We start from the raw sequence: 20,477 nt of genomic DNA, 5'->3' as shown, positions 1-20,477 counted from the left end.
TCATGGCAATCCTTAGCTGGATTAGGGAGGGAGAGCTACGTTAGTGCCTTTGCTGGGAGAAAGGTCGGACGTGCCCTGGCTAGTGGCCTGCAGCCATCAAGGTTCTGGGTTTTGTCTTGTACGGGACCCGGGAGAAGCTTTGCTGTTGTGAAATGTCGCAGACTGAAGCAGAGCAATGGGTTGAGTCTGAGATCAAAGGAGAAACATCCATAAGAAACAAAGTTTTTTTAGATCCCCTGGTGGTTGGAAAGCTTAGGTTTCTTGTTATTACTGTTCTTCTGGATGTTACTGTCTGATAAATTCCCAGTCCTTTTTTAAATCCTGCTGTGCCCTATGCTTTAGAGATACTCTCTGACAGTGCCATCAACAGGCTATCAGATGAACGAGCATTTCCTTTAGCCAGCGTAAATCTGACAAAAATTCACTAAAGGAACTGAAGAACCTAATTGCTAAACGCAAGGTACTGAATAAACACCTCTCTAGTTTGCATGATGGCTTCTCGGGCAGTATGGCAGGAATTACTGACCAGTGTACTGATCATCCGTACCATCTGGCGTAGCCTGGAAATTATCTCTGCTGGTGCACATTTATTCACCTCGAACTCTGGGTCCACACTGTGGAGATCCTGGAGATCTAGTTTCACTTCACTGGGATGCAAGTTGATTGTACTAGCTCATTTGTGATCTTGATAGTATCAAACCTGCCTTTAGTTACCCTTAATTTGGAGTTTCCTTAGCTGCTTCTTGAGTGGAAATGTAACTACTCTTGTTATTCCAGCTGAATGCCCTGATTTTTCCCCAGTGATCTGTGTGCTCACTTTAGATAGCAAATAGGATGTCTGTGATGTGTAGTCAATATAGTCCACATGACTATGGAAAAAAGAAGTCATGTTTTGGCAGCAAATGGGAACACTTTTTTTTTTTTCCATTTTTAGATCATTTCTAGTTTGCAGCTTGAAGCAAAGAACCTCAAAGTCAATACCAAATGTGTTTGTTACAAATGCCTTAAAAATACATACTCTATATATATGTAGGTATACAGAAATCTGGCAGCCATATGGGATTTTCACACACCTGTCAGTGAAGTGAGAAAGTTCAAATGTGAGATCTCACATTCTGCACCAGAACGAGTGAACAGAGCCTCGAAGCCAGGGGTTGTGCGATGAGTGCATCCATTCACCAAGTAGATAGCCGTGTTACGGAGCACCACGCTGCTGGATATTATGGCAGTATCAGCTATGAAATATTTCCCATGGAAAGGTAACATGGAAGCCAGGCTAGCTAATTAAAAATTGCAAGTAAGTGCGAAACGAGGTAGCAGTTTTTCTTGGAATTATGGCTCTTGCGTAATACCGCAGGCTGTGGTTTATGCATGCCACCTACACATGGCAATGAAATATTGCAGTGCCTTACATTATTGTGATCCTGGTCACTTTTACAAACCTGTGCTTCGGTACACGCGAGCTGAATTTTAAGGCGAATGTTATGTTGGTCAAGGAGATTCAGTCAAGCATTGCTTATGATTGATTGAATATGTCTTAAATCACACTGCACCACATTATTATAAGCAGTGTCATGTTTACGTAGATTCTTGGGAAGACTCTTCAAACCTGAATGGCTAAGGCAAAAAAAAAGGAAAATAGATGCCATTTAGGGCATTCTGGCGCATATGGTTTGAAACCTGTCTTTTATGAAAAAATAGGTCAGAAAACCCTAATTAGTGCACAAGACAACAAACTCGTGCTTGGGGCGTTGTAGAGAACCTCTGTAATTTGCAAGTGAAATGTGTAAAACCCAGGAGAACAGAATGTGGCTCTATAAGGCAAATCCAGTGGGATAGATCTTTTCATTGCTTCTCAATGAGCCAGGGTCTGTCATTTGGAATATCTCTGCCCATATTGGATTATTCCCAGTCAGCATCGCTGGAGGATCCAATTATTGGACCTCAGCTGCCCTTTCCTCTGAGACAGGCAGAGACATCAAAACCATTACTCTGATCAAGTCCTGATACATCTCCCCTGCATGCTGCCACCCAACTGTACGCAGCTTTTCCTTCATGCAAGCCTCTGTAGTAAGAGCTAGTAGCACATGCAGAAACACTGCTCATGCCTCTGGCCTTTCGTGAATTTTTTCTCGGATAGCGAAGGTGCCGAACACAAAGAGATAAATGAGGAACGGGGGGGGGGGGGGGAACAAGCAGCTGAGGACAGGAGAAAGGGATATATATATATATAGGACTTGCCTTTGCTATGCATGAAATGCAACACCCTGTTCCCACATCGTGACGCACATCAGTCGGTCCAGATGGTGAGAGGGGTTGGGTTTCTGCCTGGGGCTGCCGGCGCAGGCTTCATTTGCATTCCTCAGCCCAGTTGTTCATGGAAAAGCATCCGGGCGATGCACAACTGCTCCCACAACTGTGCTCACCTTCCCAAGAATAACCTTGTGTCGTGGTAGCAAATGTTGGAAGAGTTTTACAGGCATGGGGAATGAAATGAGCTGGATCAAAATGGAGCCCTTTAAGAGTCGTCACCAGTGATGTAGAAATAGAAACTCATCCCGAATAAAGCGTTCATTCACACTTTGTGCTCGTACAAATAGCCTTGAGTTTGTGTAAAACACGTACAAAATTCCTGGAGCTCAACTCTGAAAGAGCAACTTCTGATCCATCGTAAAAGACTTGCCATACACAGCCCCTTCCAGTGACTGCTCCCTGGCTGTGTATTACCACTACCATAACCAGTTTTGCTTGTTAGGCACTAATTGTGAGCCTTAATTTGTGGCATGTGCAACAACTGTGATTGCTATTGCTGTAATTAATCCCATTTGAAAATGTTTAGTTTAATTGCTTATATCAATGGGGGTAAGTTTTAGCTGTTTGGTTCTGTTATTTTGTATCTATACGTTTACTTTAACAACAGTAGAAGCATATGGAAAAAAGAAAGCGTTAGAGAAGCAAAGAGCATTACAAATGCATATTTATAACTTAGAGGATATTTTTAAAACCCATCAGCATTTTTTAAGAGGCTTTTAAAATGTACACATAATTTCACCTAACAAGTATATTGCTTTTAACAGTCATTCTGCCTGGAGTAATGCTTTTAGGTTATTCTTGCTAATGTCCATGGAATTTGCCTGAATAATTTCCATTCATGATAGTGGAAGTTACGAACCGTGTGTTAGTCACTGAACAAGAACTGTGTCTTTAAGAAGGGAAGATTTTATGTAGATAAAAAAAAAAAAACCATGAAAATTTTATCTAGAAGAGATTGAAGCTACATTTACCACTGTATTAAGAAATGTTTAAGTGAAGAATTCATATTGGTAGGTGGTTTCTGCTCTGAGTTTTGCTTTTCCCCTGAAGTGCAGTTGATCATTCCACCTTAACAAGGTGCAGTGATTGACAGGTAGAGATGTTGCACAGAGCAGAAGGTGGGAGTGTGCTCTATTGGTTTGTGCTTGTACATCCTGAGCACCAATTACTGTCACCGCTGCCAGCACTGATGTGTTTATCAGGATGAGTTATAGCAGAATATATGTACACAGGCAGTGTGTATGCTGGATGACCACCCCCTGTGATGTAAAATATGAGAGTCTGGGAGCTACCGTTTTATAATTCATCAGGTTCAGCAACTGAATGTTGTTGGTTGGCTTAGTTATAAAGGCAAGTGTGAACTGAACAGCAGACAGGAGCATCTCGCATTAAGAGTCCTGCGAAGCTGCATTTGGTGACTGGGCTCTGCTTTTGTTCAAGTGAATTCAGTTCTCGGTGAGTGATGGGGGTTCTGTTGAGCTAAAGCTGTTATTATATAAGCTGGGGAAACCTGCCTGCTAGTTTTTATGTGTATTTTGCTGCTGGAAGTCCTTGTCTGTGGTTGGTTTTAGATTTTGCAATATTTTCAGTTGTGTACGTTACTGGCACAAAATGAGATGAAAAGAAAAATGCAATGATGAATTATTCACCATAGTGCTGCGAGGATCTCTTTTCTAGCTAAAGTTACTTTCCTTTAGCGAGTGTGTTGGGGGTTCAAAGAAGCTGCAAACCAGCAAATCTACCTATCATTAAATTGCTTTTATTAGTGGCTAAAGAGAGTGATAGCTGTGGCTTTTGTAGCAAGAGGAAGAAAAAGAAAAAGCAAAAATCGGAAGCATTTACAAATTCTTTGCTTTTATGTACATGTGGCTTTTCAGATGCAGCATTAAATCTTTTGTGTGCAGCGAGGGGCTGCAAAGAATTTATATTGTGGAGCTTTTTAATTAGATAATCAGTAAAATGGTAGCCTCTCTCTGTTTTTGTGGTAATATGCTTAGTATCACGTTAAAATGAATGATTCCCCATCTTGCATAACAACAGTGCTGAAATATGTGTAAGATGAAAGGCAAAGGGAGACTTTGAAACAAACTGTGGGAAACGTGATATAGCACAGCTAGGGAAGGAAAGGTATGTTTCCTATAATGTGTGCATTACTTTTTGAATTTCACCGGCTTTAGATTCTTTGCTCCGATTATCACTTGCTTCATTACGACCTCTGCATCTTTTCGAGCCAGCTCCTTTCGTATCTGTCCACGTTATCTTGTCAGCAACCGTTAGAGATCAGTAATCCAGCAGTTTTTTTGTTGTTGCTTTAACCAGAAAGGAATTGAAAAGCAGAGTTAATGAAACAGAAATATTAGCATTGCCGTACGATACCTGTATCCCTCCTCAGGAGAGGCAGGTGGTCATGAGGACAATTTTACTTTTCCTTTGATCAGTAGCGCTATTGCCGAAGGGACGGTCGTTGCTCCTGTCTCTCTATGCCTCTGTTGGGTTTTTTTTTCTCCGTGGGTTGGAGAGGCAAGTTTGTTTTATCAAAATATCAAGAGGGCTTGGCAGAACAGCACCTGTTGTCTTATTGCTGTATTATTATTAATTGGAGAGAGACACTCTCTTCCAGAGACCTCTCATCTGGTATCAGTCCAAACTGTTTACTCTGTAGTGATTTAAACTTGTATTGTTCCATGAGTTATATGTGAAGCTGCAGGACGGATCCTGGTTTAATAAATAAGGTGTCTTATTTTAGCATCATTTTTTATTTAAAGAGGAAGGCTATTGGCAAAGTGGCCTTTGCCACAGACTTCCTTTGCAGAACAGATTTGAACTTACTCTTTATAAATCATAAATTCGAAAAAATCAGAATTTCTTGAGATCATTTCCTGGCAGTCTGACAGACTAGAACCTATTTCTAGGAAAGAGTAGATACCTTTGTCAGCAGTGCTTTATTTAAGAGTATTTCGCTGCTTTTTAAGCATTCAGATCTATTTTCAGTGACCCCTGTGCTAGCAAATGAGATTTCTTGAAGTGTGAGCTTCTGGCTTTGCAAGTTCTCCTCCTTTCAGAAATCTGTGATATTGCATCCATCTGTCTAGGCATTTATATTGCATGCATCGCTATGGTGTAATCTCGGCAATCTGAACATTAACCATGTAAATGTATGTACTGTAACTGAGGAAGTATAAATTAGGACAGGAAAAGCAACCCTAAAAGGAGAAAGTTATGATATGGGCATATGGCTTTTGTGGGCACCAGAGCTCCAGACTCGCTATTTGTTATAACACAATAAATTAAGCTACCAACTAGTTCAGCCTCCAGGCAGTGGTGTGGGGGCTTGGGCACAGATGAGACCAGCTTCTTGAAGTTCAGTCCAGATAAGACCAAGGCAAATAGCCAGAGGATGTGGCAAAAATCACTTTTTATCCTGGGTGTGTGCCTACTGCGCCTTTCTGGTCGTAGTCCAGGAGCGATGCTGAAGGAAAAACAACAGTGACTAAGAACTGTATTTTAAATCCTCTCTGGTCTGGAGCACACGGTTTATTTGAATATGAGTTTGCTACTGTGATCCATGCCTCCCACCTGGCAGTAAGCGATGGCAGTGCTCTCCGTGGCGCGCCGTGCCTTAAATCCCCTTAGTTACCAGGGCTGGTCCAGGTAACGGCCGGCTGTGTGGTTAGCGGTACCTCCTGCTGGAAATGCTCTACACCACAACTCCAAGAAGTATGTTGGCTTCCTATTCATTTCCGAATAGAGATAATATTTTAGGATTCATGCATATTGCTCTCAGGTAGCAGAAATCTGCTCTCCAAGAAGAGTCTTTCTCAGCTTTTGCCTTTTGGTTACAGCTGAAACCAGCCAGGGCACCTATGTTCAGATTATCTTTTGTATAAAATGTAGATACCTGGGGGAAAACATCTTAGATAAAAATTCTTAGTTTTGGAATCAATCTTTTTCTTTTCTTTTTTCTTTGGTCTGAAATACCTCAGGTCTACTGACCTTCAGGTTTGCTGTGAAGTCCCATGGCAGCTCACGGTCGACTTTTTGGTGCAACAGGGTAATGAATAACCCGGCATTACTCTTTGGGGAGTTATTTTTCGGTTTGCAGTAAATACAGCTAATGTGTGACTGGGTAGTTGTGCGACTGTGCTTTTTGTCTGTGTCAGAAGTGACTGGAGATTGCGGCGGCGGTGTGTAAACTCACATGCTTGTGTGCCTGTAACACCCCAGTTTTCCTCTTTCAAGCATACGCACACACACACACACAAACTATACTTTTAAATAAAGGAATAAATTTATAATACTGAGTCTTGAGTGCAGAAGGCTCTAGTGCGTAGAACTGAAAAATATTAACTATCTATTAAATGTCATCTTTTTATTGAAGAGACTGATGAAGTGACATTGCATGCCATTTTGCAGCATTCTCAGATTTGAATTCAGTCGTCATGACAGGTGTGAAACAGCACCGTGCAGACACCGTCAATCATCGTGATGTGCTCTCAGTGAGAAGTCCTTCAGTGGAAAAATGGGTTGGAATGATAGGTTAGACATGTAGAATGCTCAATGCTGAGAGTAGCCAATATAACTATGGCAGGGAAGAGACTGAACACGGTAAAGGATGACAATGCGTCAATGAAAAACAGTTGGGGGTTTCTATGTCCAGATAGATAGGCAGGGAAACACCATTTTAAAGGATTATCAAACACTCGGTGCATGAAAGGAACAAATTTGGCAACTGGAGTAGAGAGAGAGCGTGTTCATAAACACGACGTGCTCTTTGATGTTGGTCTGTTCTTTGTGTTGGGAGTGAAATACATGCAAAGGCCTAATCCTGCAGAAGAGATTTTTTTTTAGGTCTTATATTATTGTACAAGCAGGAGAGGATATTCGAGTTGTGAAAACAGGGAAAGATTCACTTGTAAGTGAAATACATCTCATAGATGCTGAGTTTAATTTGTTTGTGTGTGCAATTGCTTGGTTTGTTTAGTGGCGCTCGGTGTCTTGGAATCTGGTTGCACTGCACTAAAGTTAAAAAAAAAGGAGGAAAAAAGAGGAGCTTTTAATGTAAGTAGTCTTCGCTGTGGAAAAAAAAAATAAAAAGCATAACCCCTGCACCTTCCTTGCTGCCACATGGTTAAAATGACAAGCAGATGTGTTTGTCCTTCGAACCGCCCAGGTGAGGAGGGTGTGCTCCAGGTTAGCAGAGCTGGTTCTGGAGACTTCAGCACCAGAAATCAGCGGGAGTCAGATGTCAGTGAAATAAAGTGATACAAATGCCCTGCTTTCTGTGTGGCATTTAAAGCAGTCTAGATGATCAAAAACATGAACAGTATCAGTCAAGGGTCCTTTTCAAGAGACAAGCTGCTCATGTCAGCTTTCGGTGGAGTTTCTCCATGGTTTTGGAGGACGTGCATGGTCAGAAGGGTGCTGGTTGCTATGACTGTGTCTCCATCACGGAATAGTTACAACCTATGGAGAAGCTGCCCATAAATAAATGTGTAGGATTCAACTCGCACCCAGAATCAGCCCTAGTAAAGGCCCTACAACTTTGAATCCTGCAGGCAAGTATTAGATACATGTCCCAAGAATGAGCTGCACTGGAAGTCACTGTGCATTGCTCTAGATGAACACTTTTCATCTTTTACATATCGTGTGTAGAAGAAAAAAAAATCTGTGGAGACCCACTTATATAGCCCTACATGAAAGCAGCTGTAATCCCTTCAGATTGCAGGCTGAAAGCACTCCTAAATATCTGCTGCTCCTCTGGTCCTCAGTTTTCTGTCTTGCCTGGATTCATCAAAGCTGGAGCACATTTGTCATTCCACTTGCCAGTATGCCAACAGGAGTGATACTCATGTGTGACAGATTCATTCACTGTCTAAATAACAGTGGCATACCATCTTCTGTCCTGTGAAAACTTGAAGTTATTAGCTGGTTGCCTAAAGCGTAATATTAATATACAGTTTATTTTGTATGATAGGGAGAAACTTACGGCATCACCGTATTTCAACTTGGGAAATACCAATGCACTCACTCAAAAGTCAGCCCGATAAAACTGCAGATGGAGTCCTCATTCGCAGAATAATTTCTTAGTGTCAGAATTCTCCTATTATTTTAGCCAGGCGAGAGTGTCATCTGGATTGACAACGATCCTGACAATTAATGTCATCTCTCCATCGCGCTGGTCAGTGTGTTGTGTTTGAAGAACCTGCAAAGTGACAGAGTGGGACATGGCGTGTCCCTTCTAATTTATTACTGTACTCCCGATGAGATGTTTCCTGTTTGGAAGACAACAGAAACCCACCACTCTGTAAGCATGATTTACAATTCCGTTTGTGCTAGGTTTTAAGGAAAGAGATGAGTGCGCTGGCATTTAAACTAAGCAAATGCTAATTTAAGAACCCGCTATTATCCCTTTTTTGTATTGTGGTAATAACCTTTAACATTAGGAAATAATAAAGAACTGATTGAACCGTGGTGTTTGCAGCCACATGCTGAAACTGAACGAGTGAACTAGCCAGGCAGACTGTAATCAGTTCACTTTGTTGGGTTTTTTTCTTTTATAGCTATTTATTTCTATATTTTAAGTAAATTGTACTCTCAGAAGCATTTTCGCTATATTCAGTAATGTGTACAATGAGTAGAGAAAACATTCAGAGCAGCTAGTAATACTCAGGAGCAAATGTTCCTACCTAGCAGTGTCAAAGTAATGGAAATATTACTCACTAAAGAAAACTTCTACTTTCTTTCAAAAAAACCTACTTGTAGCCGTTTTAAGAAGGAATAAACATAAATACCATCACCTTCAGTATACCTTTTCATGTAAATGGTATTTTGTTCTTTCTGTATTTATTTACTGTACTGTTAATGTCAATTTGTTTATAGTACTAGATCTGTGTCTCCCACTATCAAAATATTCCTGGAGAAAGGCATCTGTTACCCCGGATAGAAAACTGTGAATGGGCAAAATTATTATCTGCTTCATGTCCCATGGACTATCCGTGCCCTCCTCGGGAGGGTGTTTCGGATACACATTGCATAGAGAAATGACAGTCTGCACTGGCTGCTGCTGGCTTTGGGTTGGGCTGTACTTCAGAAATGCAAAAGTGAAATTATTAGTAGGTGGCATTAGGTGAAACTCAGCTGTTACGGGCAGTTGTCTGTATTTCTCCTCTTTATGTACAACCACAAGAGTTAAATACTTGGGTGAAATATACCCATCCAACACAGAACCAAGTTTCAGAGGAGGGAGAAAATAGCACTCCTACATACAAAACAGGTTTTCCAGGCACGGAATTACTTTCATTTCACAATATTTTGCAATTTGTCAGTTAAAACCCCTAAAATTTTCTGTAGATGTTCTAAAATGTTCTTGTTTGAATTAAAGAAATTGTTCCGGAATACTGAATATAATTTAAATGTTTCCTGTTCATGTTTACTTTCTTCTATTCCAATTCAAATTTTATCATCTTTGAATTATAATGGTAGACCGATCTAGTTTTACAAGATTCTTGAAACAACTTTGTGGACCAACTCAGATATTTTTATGGTAGCTATTACATATCGGCCTTTGTAAGTTTATGTGGTGCAAATATTTTGCACTCAAATATCTTCCTTTGTTTTTACTTTTTCATTTCTTGCTGCTTGCACCTGACTGCTGACATGACAACACTCATAGTCAGCTTTCTTCTGTCTTTTCAGAGATGTGAATAAATTCTGCTTTATTTTGATAAAATTCATTTCAGTGCATAGGTATTGAATGGTAGTGGTATGAAATAGCAGAAGTAGAAGGGCAGAAAGGAGGAAGGACTGCATATTCTTATGCATTTTTCTAGCGGAATTACTGTGAAGTGCACACGTAAATTTTAGTTCAGGTTTATCTACCATTCATAAATTAGTCTGGCCTTTGCCCTATGCTATTCATAAGTCTTAAAACACACTTTACATCAATTGTTTGAGATATTTTATATGAAGGGTGAGTCACTGGCTGGCCAAAGAAGCACCTAAACTTACCAAGATTGAAAAACTGAAATTTTCTGTTTCATTTTATTTTTTGTAAGCTTGGTTAATAGAGGAAGAAACAAGCTTAGGCTGTAGATGTTGTCTGTGTGCCTGTTAACTAACTCTTACAAAAATGTTTGATCAAGAATTAATGATTTGTATTTATCATGGGAGGTATTTTTAAGATTTGAAACATGGGAATAAAAAAGGACTAAAACTTGTTTTACTTAAAATTATTCAGCTACCTGGTATGTTTTATTTTGAATTGATACAATAATAGCACTTTCATCTTCTGTCTTTCTTTTACCCCTTGTACCTTGCCCCCATGTTAGGTTACCTACTGTACATGAGATCCTAGACTATGCTGAATTTTGGTATAGTTAGGAGTTATGTTAAAAGTATACAATGAAGGCAAATTATACGTGATATTTCACATCAATGTGAGGTTCAAAATACCGGAAACACCAGGGTTTTTGGGCCTATGTATACAAACTGTTTTTTCCTTATTCCTAAACAGAAATACCTGTTAAAGAAAGAGATCAATAGGGGAAAAACATATCAGAAAATAAAGCCATACGTAGATACTTCTGAAAATCTTCGATTACCCAAAACTGTCATTTGAGGGAGGGAGAAAAGAGGGGCAGGAGAGCCTAATGTTTGACTATCTGTGCTGAAAAATGGTATCCCTACTGGCAGATTGTATTGAGATTAAAAAGTTGATTTTTCAGTGAAGAAACGTATTTAATTTACTGGTTTTCTGAGCAAAAATGAGACATTTGAGTTTAACACGCAAGTAAATAACTTGAATTCAAATATTAAAGTCAGTCACTCAGTTAAGTAATGGAAATTGTTAAGGCCTAAGCACTGGTCCAGAACATACGGAGCCTGGTTGTGTTACTTACACCATTTACATATACCTAAACCCGCACACATCAAAGACCAGCCTGAGAACGCAAATGTGGCCAACGTCTGCCTTCGCCTCTGGTTAACATCTGTGTGGGCTGACTCAGCCTCTCATCTTCTGGTGGATGTGCCTCTTGCTGCGTGTGACTCTGAAACAATCTGTAGCTCTTTCAGAGAAAGGTGTAGTTAAATTAATCTACCCAATCTGCAGATCAAGCACCGTTTTAATTTAGCCACTCTTATGTTCTTTGATTTACTTGCAGCACTTCTGTAATTGTGACTGACACCCTTGAGGTGGATACCATTGATATATAGTGTTTGTACTGCATTAAGTTTGTGAAACGCATCAGGACTTTTTCAGATAAAAAGCAATATAATTGTAAATTTTGTTAGCAAGTGGTTTGGAATATCGGCCCTCTTCCAGATAAATTACATAAACCGCCATATAGATACATAGCATAAGCTTCCATGTAAAACTAAATTTAATTTATAATCTTGGGACACCCTTTTTTTAGTGAAGCTCCTTCTCTGACCGAGAAACATCTGAGACATTATGATACTAATTCCATAAATTTTTGTTTCAGCTTAATTTTTTGTAGGATTGGTTAATGCAGAATGGGAAGACCATTTGAAATGCTGTCAAACTGTATTTGAGCATATGAGACACGTGATATCTGCCATTGAAAATGATGCCCCGGGGAATTTCCTAAACATTGTTTCCGAAAATGTGAAATGCAGCCACCTCTGCTGATGCAAGGGCACAAAGCTGAATGCCAAAGATGGCAATATTCTGCATTCGGGAAAACCAAGTCAAAACAATACTCATTTTACAAGAGAACTGAATACGTTCACAGTGCATGTGCAGAATAAATGTGCTTTTAAGCGCTCACCTAAAAGTTCTACAGCCAATAAGCTGCACACGGTTCAGTGTATTTAATTCACAAAAATGTAGTGCTTAGTTGATCTTCCTCAGGATTTGTACTTGAACTCCACCAACTCCAGGTATTTCAAATATAGATTCTTAGTCATCATCTCTGGTGCTAAATGCCAGCAATTATAAGTACTGGTTGACTCATTTCTATACTCCATGAGTTTTTATGGCTGTTATAAAGCTTTGAAAATGCTGACAGACCTGCAGCCATCGTGGGCACTGTCAATATCAGGGTGTTTGATATTAAATATAGCCGGATATTAAACCTTTATATTGCTGTACCCGGTTGTTCAACAGCACTGTCACCAGGGAGGATAATGTGAGCCAGGGGACACTAGTACAGCTAAGTGTAATATTTTATTTATTCTAATGATCTTTGCATTCTAAAGGACTGAAGTTGTTAACCATACATTATCTTGCCAGTGGGGTTTACCAGCTTTTTATTTCTAAGTAGAAGAGGAGAAATAGCTTTGCTTTTTACATTTGTATATAACCACAGAGAATTAGACCCACTGTTTCACAAAATCACAGCATACTCAAGCCTGGAAGGCAGCCGGATCATCTAGTCCAACATCCCCCGCTCTAGCAGGGTCAGCAAGAGCAGGTTGCTCAGGGTCATGTACAGTCAGGTTTTGAGTATCTCTACAGATGGCGAGTCCAAAACTCTGGGCAACCTGTTTCTGATGATCCTTAGAATGGAAAAGTTTTTTCTAATGTTTACATGGAATTATCTGTATTTCAATTTTTGCTCACTACCTGTTGTCCTGTCACTGGGAACCACTGAGAACCATCTTCTTTGCACCCCTCCATCAGGAATTTACAATGTAAGCTGGCTAAAATCTTTAACATATAGCACTACTGTCCACTGTTGACCAGACCATTCCCTTGTGTTTGTGGGGCAGGACATTCAGTATGCCTTAAACATGGCAAGGAGGAGCCACACTTCTCAAAAGACATTTGAATCCTTCTCAGCATTTTGTATGTTAGCTCCCACTCATTGCTAAGTATCATTCTTCTTGTTCAAGATTTGAATTAAACAACACTACTTTTGTCCAATACCTTTTCCCCTTCATTCAGATCTACCAAATGCTTGCTTAGAATTTAAGTTCACTTTGAAATTCTGGTGGGAAATGAGAATTATAGATTGGTCTGCTATTCATCCTTCTATAGATGGTAATTATTTCTGAAATCTGCCTGCCAGAAATTAAACAGAATCTCATTCAAACAAAAGAAACCTTTCCTTAATTGAGAGACTTGCCTACATGGCACAGAGTGTGAAAACAAAAGTGCGCTTTCATAATGGTGAAGCCAACTTTGGCATTGAGTTGGGTGATTAAAAAAAATCCTGTATGAATAGAGTATGGCCTACATAAAAGAAGTTAAAACCTCAAATTTACTTGCATTTGTTAACGTCCTCTTTAGCAGCCTTTCTACTCCAGAGATTTCCCTCCTTTCCTTTCAGTGTAAGTTGTTCTCATTAAGCTCTGTGATTACAAACAAGGCTCAGCAGTATTAAATAACTAGATATTTTTATGGCCAAATGGGATTACTTTGATAATTGGCTCTGATCTGTTGCAGAGCTTGTTCTCCCATCCTTGCTGTATCAAGCCTTGTAACATGATAGAATTACCATCCAACTGACATTTCCCAGGTCCTTTGATCCTGGATCTCTTCAGAAGTTGAGGGTTTTTTCAGCTGTAGGCAGCATGGCACAGCCCTTCCAGAATTTTTTATTTCTTCTGTCATTGTCCATGTTGATGCCTTCGAAACTTTGTAGTGACATCGTGATGAAAATGACAAGGCTTAAAACAGGGACATCATCACAGTGTGTCATGCGTCCATTTCTTTCCCAGGTCCTCTGCTCAGCCATCATGCAGCCAGACCAGATTCTGCTCTTAGGTCAGCACTCTCTGAGTTAAGAATCTGTGGCAGATCAAGCATAAGAGAAGTTGACAGAAACCCCCAGCACTGAAATTACAGATTGACGGCACGGTGCCATCCACCAGAAATTATGGCATTTCAGATCCGTATGTCCTTGTGCTTGCAGTGACAGATCCCTATGATAAAGAGTGTTTGACCTGTGGTAAACAGACCAGCCAAACACTCAAAGTAGTCAAAACCAAATGAAAACTAAATATTTTCTTTCTCTTAGCATGGACACGTGCTATCTTATGGAACAGAAAGGACTGGTGCCAATAGAGTCAGTTTGCATCTACAGGTTTGAGGAGATGCAGAATTCAGAAGAATTATCCTGCATCTTGGTTCTCAAGTCACAAGACTTTATTGTGCCTTAAAGTGAAGAAATGTTGCTATGTCCACAAGGATGTGTAACGCATTAACCTTCTCTACCCACTGTGTTACCCCACTGCTTTCTAACCACTTGAAATTAACTCTTGAGATGTAAAGGTTCAGAAGTTGCCCTGATGCTGTTGCCATTTATTTCTTTGGAAAGATTGGCAAACACTGTCTCAGGCTTGACGCTATTTATTTAACGTGGGATTCTATGAGGATGCGTTAAAGTCGATACTTGAGAAAAAGGGAAAATCAGATTCTCTATAATACTGTGGAATGTATTAATAAAACTCTGAGATGGTCCCAGAAAGCAGATATGTGACAGAAGCTCAGGTCTTACTGTCCCTGTAGTCTGACCTAGGAAAAAGTCCTCCTTCCCTCCAAATATGGCACTTCATAGAACTCTAAACAGTACGGCTCACCTTGGCCTCATCCTTACAATGGGTGTTCATAGTCACAGGGTACAAAGATTTTCTTTTATATATCAAAATTAATCAGAAATGAAGAAGTTATGGAGTTAGGAATTGTTTATGATATCCATATCCCCAGAGGTGTTCTCTGTAACTGTGAGCAGAGAAGGCTTCTGTATTTGGAAATCCCAAGGCGGTGAATTCATTAGAAAATTGGGATTAGCCAGTAACAATAAAAACACCACTCTCTATGCCAGGGATACTTAGAGGCTTTGAAAGCTTTACTTGATCAAAATATATTCACTAGAGTCTTTTCTGTAATAGCCAAAAAGTGCAGCAGAGGTAATTCTCATAAAACCTTGAATAATCTGTGTATATTCTCCACTGGCATTATTTTAGGTGTAAGAAAGACCGCATATTTTTGTAGCAGCTTGACAGGCTGGGGGCTAATGCATGCATTGTGCTTCTGTGCCTGTGCTGTGATTTATTTGGAGCAGGGCATGTTTATAGCAGTGCTCTTCTTAACTAGCCAGTGGGTATAATCCTGCCAAGTTCTGTTGTCAGTCTGTCGGTAAAAATAATGTCAATAGTAATCAGTCACTGCCCACTTTCATCCCTCCTACCTTCTTTGCTCTCAGGGGCGACGCATGCTGCCAGTTTTGCTCCTGTCTTACAGGAAAGGGATTTTCCCTTAGCACTCTCCTTTAGCAGGATGTGACCATTGCCCATACTGCTCTTTAGTCTCCTATAGGAAACAATTAATAACAATAATAACAAAAAACATTAAAAAAAGGCTACCTTACGAGCAGCCAACTGTTTGGATAAATGTCACGCTCAGCCTGACATTTCTTGCTGCTAGTCCTCTGGCTAGCTCAGTGAGCCGGGGCTGCAGCCCCAGAGGGTAATGGGGGAAGACATGTAAAGGTCGTTGTGATTATGCTGAAGGAGATACTTTAAAGCAGAATCCGAATATAAAGTCTTGTAAAGGCTGGCATGCAAATTAAAATGTAAATAAGGTCGACAAGCTTTCCAGCAAGACATCAAACTGCCAAAGGGCAATTTTGCCTTCTCCAGGCCTTTTCTGCCCTTCATGAGCATGCTGCAGCTGCTTCCTCGGCCAGCAACGACAGTAACCTCTGGGGGAAGGAGGAATATGAAAGTCATAGTGATTCTTAGCAGCTGTCACATTTGCAATGGTTTCTCTTCAGAGTATTTCATAATCCTTTTTCTTCAGTGTACTTGCCTTAGAAATTTCGATTACGCAATCACTATAAACGAATACACAAAAATACGTGTATATACATGCACAAGCATCCACGACAGTCCTAAAGCTATGAGATTCTTACAAGCTTCATGAACACAGGGTAATTGTGAGAGACTATTCCAGGCTTTTGGCACAATTAGATAGCAAAGAAATCAAGGAAGGTGAGGGGAGAAAAGAGAGTTACTGACATAGGTCACTCGTCGAATTGTATTTAAACCGGAGCAGAAACTACAAAAGCTTGACAAGGGTGAGAGAGGTTTTGAAAATGAAGGAGCTGAGGCAGAAGTCACAAGATAGGAAGTCTTATAATTCTCAGAATAGATTCACCTTCAGCATCCTGGTGTCAGAGAGATATGTGAGTAATCATTATTATTATTGCTTTGAGAAGTCTGCTTTGATTTGGTCTTTTTTTTTTTTTTTATACCAGACAGTTAATTCTTTTTGTCTTAATGTCTGGCAGAAATTCATTTGCGTATATTTGCAAACATATGTGCATTTAATCAGCAGTCCCCTTGGCATCCCTTCCCACCCTTTGAAGGCTGCTGCCCTCCTTTCCTGGTGCCCTTCAGAGCAGCCGCTTGGCGCGCTCTGCGCAGCAACGCCAGCTGCGTGGCAGACCTCTACAAAGCGGATTTTTTTGTTTCCCTTTGTCAGTGCACGGTACTCGCTGCCTGTTGGGATGCTTTTAGAGGCCTCCTGAGCCAGCCATCTCAAAACAGGAATGGTTTGCTGCAGTAACAGTGTCTGCTAATGTCTCATTACAATCAATTTAAATGCTCCAGTTCCACTGAGAGCTAATAACACATGAAAGTCAAACCAGGCTCGTAATTTCAAAGACACATATTTTTTTGTAATGAACTGAACTATTATGCCCTGTTGAAAGCTTGACTATAAAAGATTTTAAAGCTGTGTTTGTAGTGTCATTAGGACACTCTTATGTGTCTTCTAAGCTTGGAATAGTAAGATATTCTCAGCTTTCTGTTTACCTTTAATAAAATAACAAAGCTTTATCTATTGTCTTCCACAATTTTACATATTTACAATACATATTTAATAGTATTAAAAAATCAAAGTATCTCAACCAATGTGGCCTGCCTAGCTTCTAGAGACCTTCACATTACATTTCATAGAAAAGAGAGTTTGTTTCCCTGCCCTTTATTCACTTTATTGTTTCAGCTCCCAACTCGGCCTCTCTCAACCTGATTGTCTTTCAACTATCTGGCCTTGTGAAAAGGAAAGTTAAAGTAATGATAGCAAATTGCACCTGAGATCATCATATCTTCAGAAGGATATCTGATGTAAGAATGAAGACAGATTGGACCAAATAAGCTCAATACCTGGCAGAAGTTAGGGAAACAAGAAAAAACAACAGATGCATATATAGAAAGGAAAATCAAATCTACTTGGTCTTCACAAAACTCATGACCCTGCCAGATCTGGAATGGGTAGGACATTGAAGGCTTTGGGAAAAAGATAGAAGAGCATTTAGGCTGAAGAAAAGGACGAGAAAGCAGGCTTATATATTCTTTAAAAATTATTTTACAGGTAATTTAAGAGGGATAGTGGAGAGGTGAGGCAGACAACTGAAAGGAGGAAAGAAATGTGGGGATTAACTGCTCCGGATGGACACAGAACTCGGCACAGGAGACGCTGACATACGCTGGGCAGTTTGCAAGTGGAGAAATACGGAGTGGCTGCTCCCCAGCCCATGGTGCACTGAGGGCTGTGGGAGGTGCAGGGAGGATGCCTGGCTCTCCCTGAGATCTTCTTAGCAGCTTGCCAGGCTCCTCCTGGGTTATGGATGGGCCCAGGGAGTAGCAAAGGGGATGGAGGAACTGGGAAGCCTGAAGCTTTGTGGCTTTTCTCACTCTGCAGGGGCTGGTAGAGCTGCTAAGAACATCCCTCCTCTACCCACTTGTACCCAGCTCCTACCACAGCTCCCTGACCCCACTTGCTATGCTCATTAAAAACAGGGCTAATCTTTAACTCTAGTCCCATCAGCAGTGTACCGCCAGATACGAACTGATGGGGCAGTGGGGGCAGAGACACATAGACTAGTTTTACCACAAAATGCAGTGTTTTGTGAAGTTACGTTCTCAGGTTGTAACAGAAAGGATCAAGAGAGAGGGAAATCTGGGCTTTGATTTGTTGTGTTGAGGACAGGGGGCAGAAAGGGCTGGGCACAGACAAAAACCCTACTGTCTTTGGCAAGGGCAAGGAAGGCTTCTCCACCAGGCTGCTTCTGTACTCTGTGGAGAGAGAAGGTCCTGGTGGAGAGAGAAGGTCATGATGGTGGGCCTGAACTGAGCTGTGGGTGATCCTCTCTTTAGGGTCCCTAAAAGCTTAATCCCAATAGGTTGAAATCAGCTTTTATGAATCCCCTGTCATCTGCCCACCTCACGGTAGAGGCTGGGAGGCAGCGAACAAGAAGGGATCCAGGAGTGGAACTAGGTTGTGAGGATCCAGCTCTGTTGCCTTCTCATTATTGTGGTAGCACATCTCTGCAGGAAGTTGACCAAAGACTGCAGCTTTAAACTTAAAGAGTGATGGTTCTAGATATTCATAAAAAGCATTCATATGGGACTGTAACCCTTTGAAGGAAGGCAAGCTAGGCAAGTTGTGAAAGTTTAGTTTAACACAGACTGCGGAAGACAGAGCAAAAACCCCTTAATTAGCCATTCTTAGCGTAGCTACTCACCGTCCAGACAGTGCAAGAAAAGTCACAGCTACAAGACAGCTTAGTTCAAGCTGTGAAGCTTAATTTGCCCTATCGCACTGGCAGGTGATGACAGTGTTTCTTTGGCCTAATGTTAACAGGGAACAGAAATTGTCTGTCCACTGCAAAACATTATTTTTTAGTGGAAGAATAAAAAGTAGCAGGCACAGAAACCAGTTATCTTCCCTCTTCCTGTCTCTTAACACTGAGCCACCCCCTGATTTGGCTTGATTTCAACCATCTTCTCTCTCAGTCCTCCAGGTAGTTGGTTTTTATTATTTTCCCATCTTGTTGATGATAATGAAGGGGAGAATGCAAGTCCCTCTGAATTTTCCTACAGTCTCTTAAGATTTTGTGCATGAAAGAATTTTATCTTCTTTCTTGTGTGTATGTGGCACCATGCTTTGCCCTAGAAGTCAAACACAACCCTCTCAAGATGAAAAGGTAACTCATTCTGGAGAACAGTCTGTGCTGAGACCAACCAGCCTCTTGAACAGGCTAAAGAAGCTGCCAAAATCCTTCCTCCCATTAATTTCTGTGTCTAGAGCTAGTACGTTTCTTATTCACTTAGCAGTGAGTTTCACAATAAATTTATCCAAAGATAGAGAACTATCACAAGAGTTTTATCACAAGTGAAACCTAAGATGGGTTTATGTGACATTCTTGAAGCTTCAGTGCCTTGTGTAAGTCAACAGGAAAATACTGTTATTCTGCAAAACGCCACTGCAGCCAGATTGGTTTGGGCATCACCGATCTTGTGTGAATTAGCACAAATTAATTTTCACATTAACCTGCTTATAGCCATGAACACTGCACTAGGTACTAGGGGATTCAGTTAATTACAAGGATAATACTTCTGTGCTAATTACAGGGACACACCAAAAAGGTTTCTGTAGCAATACTAACCTATTTTGTAGCATGTAGGCCACTGGCAATAATGAGCTTCATCTGTCCCAATTGGTATACAGTAATTTTCTTTAAGGTCTTGTTTCTGACACTTGCAGACTTTTTCAAAAGGTTTGCACTTGCAAAACCATCCCTGCTTACCTGTTTAGGTGTGTTCCCCTTTTTCATTATTTTTTGTAATTTTACTATAGTGTTAGTTTTGAAATATTTCAGTTTGCCATACTGTTTTCTTGTTTTCATTGTGGACTAAGAGGAATGGTCTTAAAAAGCAGCAAAAAAGCTTCAGATGAGACATTAGGAAAAAATGCAGCTGCGTAAAGGAGAGTGAAGCACCGGAATAGACTGTCTGGGGTGGTTGAAGTGTCTCCATCTCTGAGGATCTTTAGGAACAAATTACACAGACATTTGTAAAAAGATATAATTGTGACTTACGGCCCCTGAGGCCTTTCTGCTCCCTCTCTGGCAACCTCTCTGTCTCCTCTTCACCCTGAGAGCTCAGACTCATGCTCTAGTTGCAAGTTTCTGATGCCTGGCACCCATGCAAGCGTGTGCTGTTTCTCCTTGGAAGATGCTAGGCAGTGCAATTGGATACAAACCGTTATCACTGCGGTCTAAGCTAAATCATCTCCATTCGCTTCAGAACGTGCAGTCAGTTGCCCCAACACAGATTACATTTAGGAACTGAATCACAAATCCCAGACCATAATGCACTCCCAGACGATCTCGCCCAAATCTCTCATTTGATCC

General features: G+C 40.7%; 1 protein-coding gene across 27 annotated transcripts in view; it reads left to right on the top strand.

Moving 5' to 3' along the window:
- The window catches only part of DLG2 (discs large MAGUK scaffold protein 2), a 1,065,252-nt gene that overhangs the window by 926,577 nt on the left and 118,198 nt on the right, over positions 1–20,477 (top strand). Inside the window, exon 1 of one of the 27 annotated variants that reach the window (XM_054813805.1) lies at positions 3,460–3,768. The exons of the other annotated variants lie outside the window; for them this stretch is intronic. The gene's annotated coding sequence lies outside the window, so the exon portion shown is untranslated. Of the gene's footprint in view, positions 1–3,459; positions 3,769–20,477 lie in introns of those variants that run through there. 27 annotated transcript variants of the gene reach the window in all.

The sequence above is a fragment of the Grus americana genome, chromosome 1 (genome assembly GCF_028858705.1).
Source record: "Grus americana isolate bGruAme1 chromosome 1, bGruAme1.mat, whole genome shotgun sequence".
In the NCBI taxonomy this organism is placed as follows: Eukaryota; Metazoa; Chordata; class Aves; order Gruiformes; family Gruidae; genus Grus; species Grus americana.
This window is presented reverse-complemented; position numbering and strand designations above follow the sequence as displayed.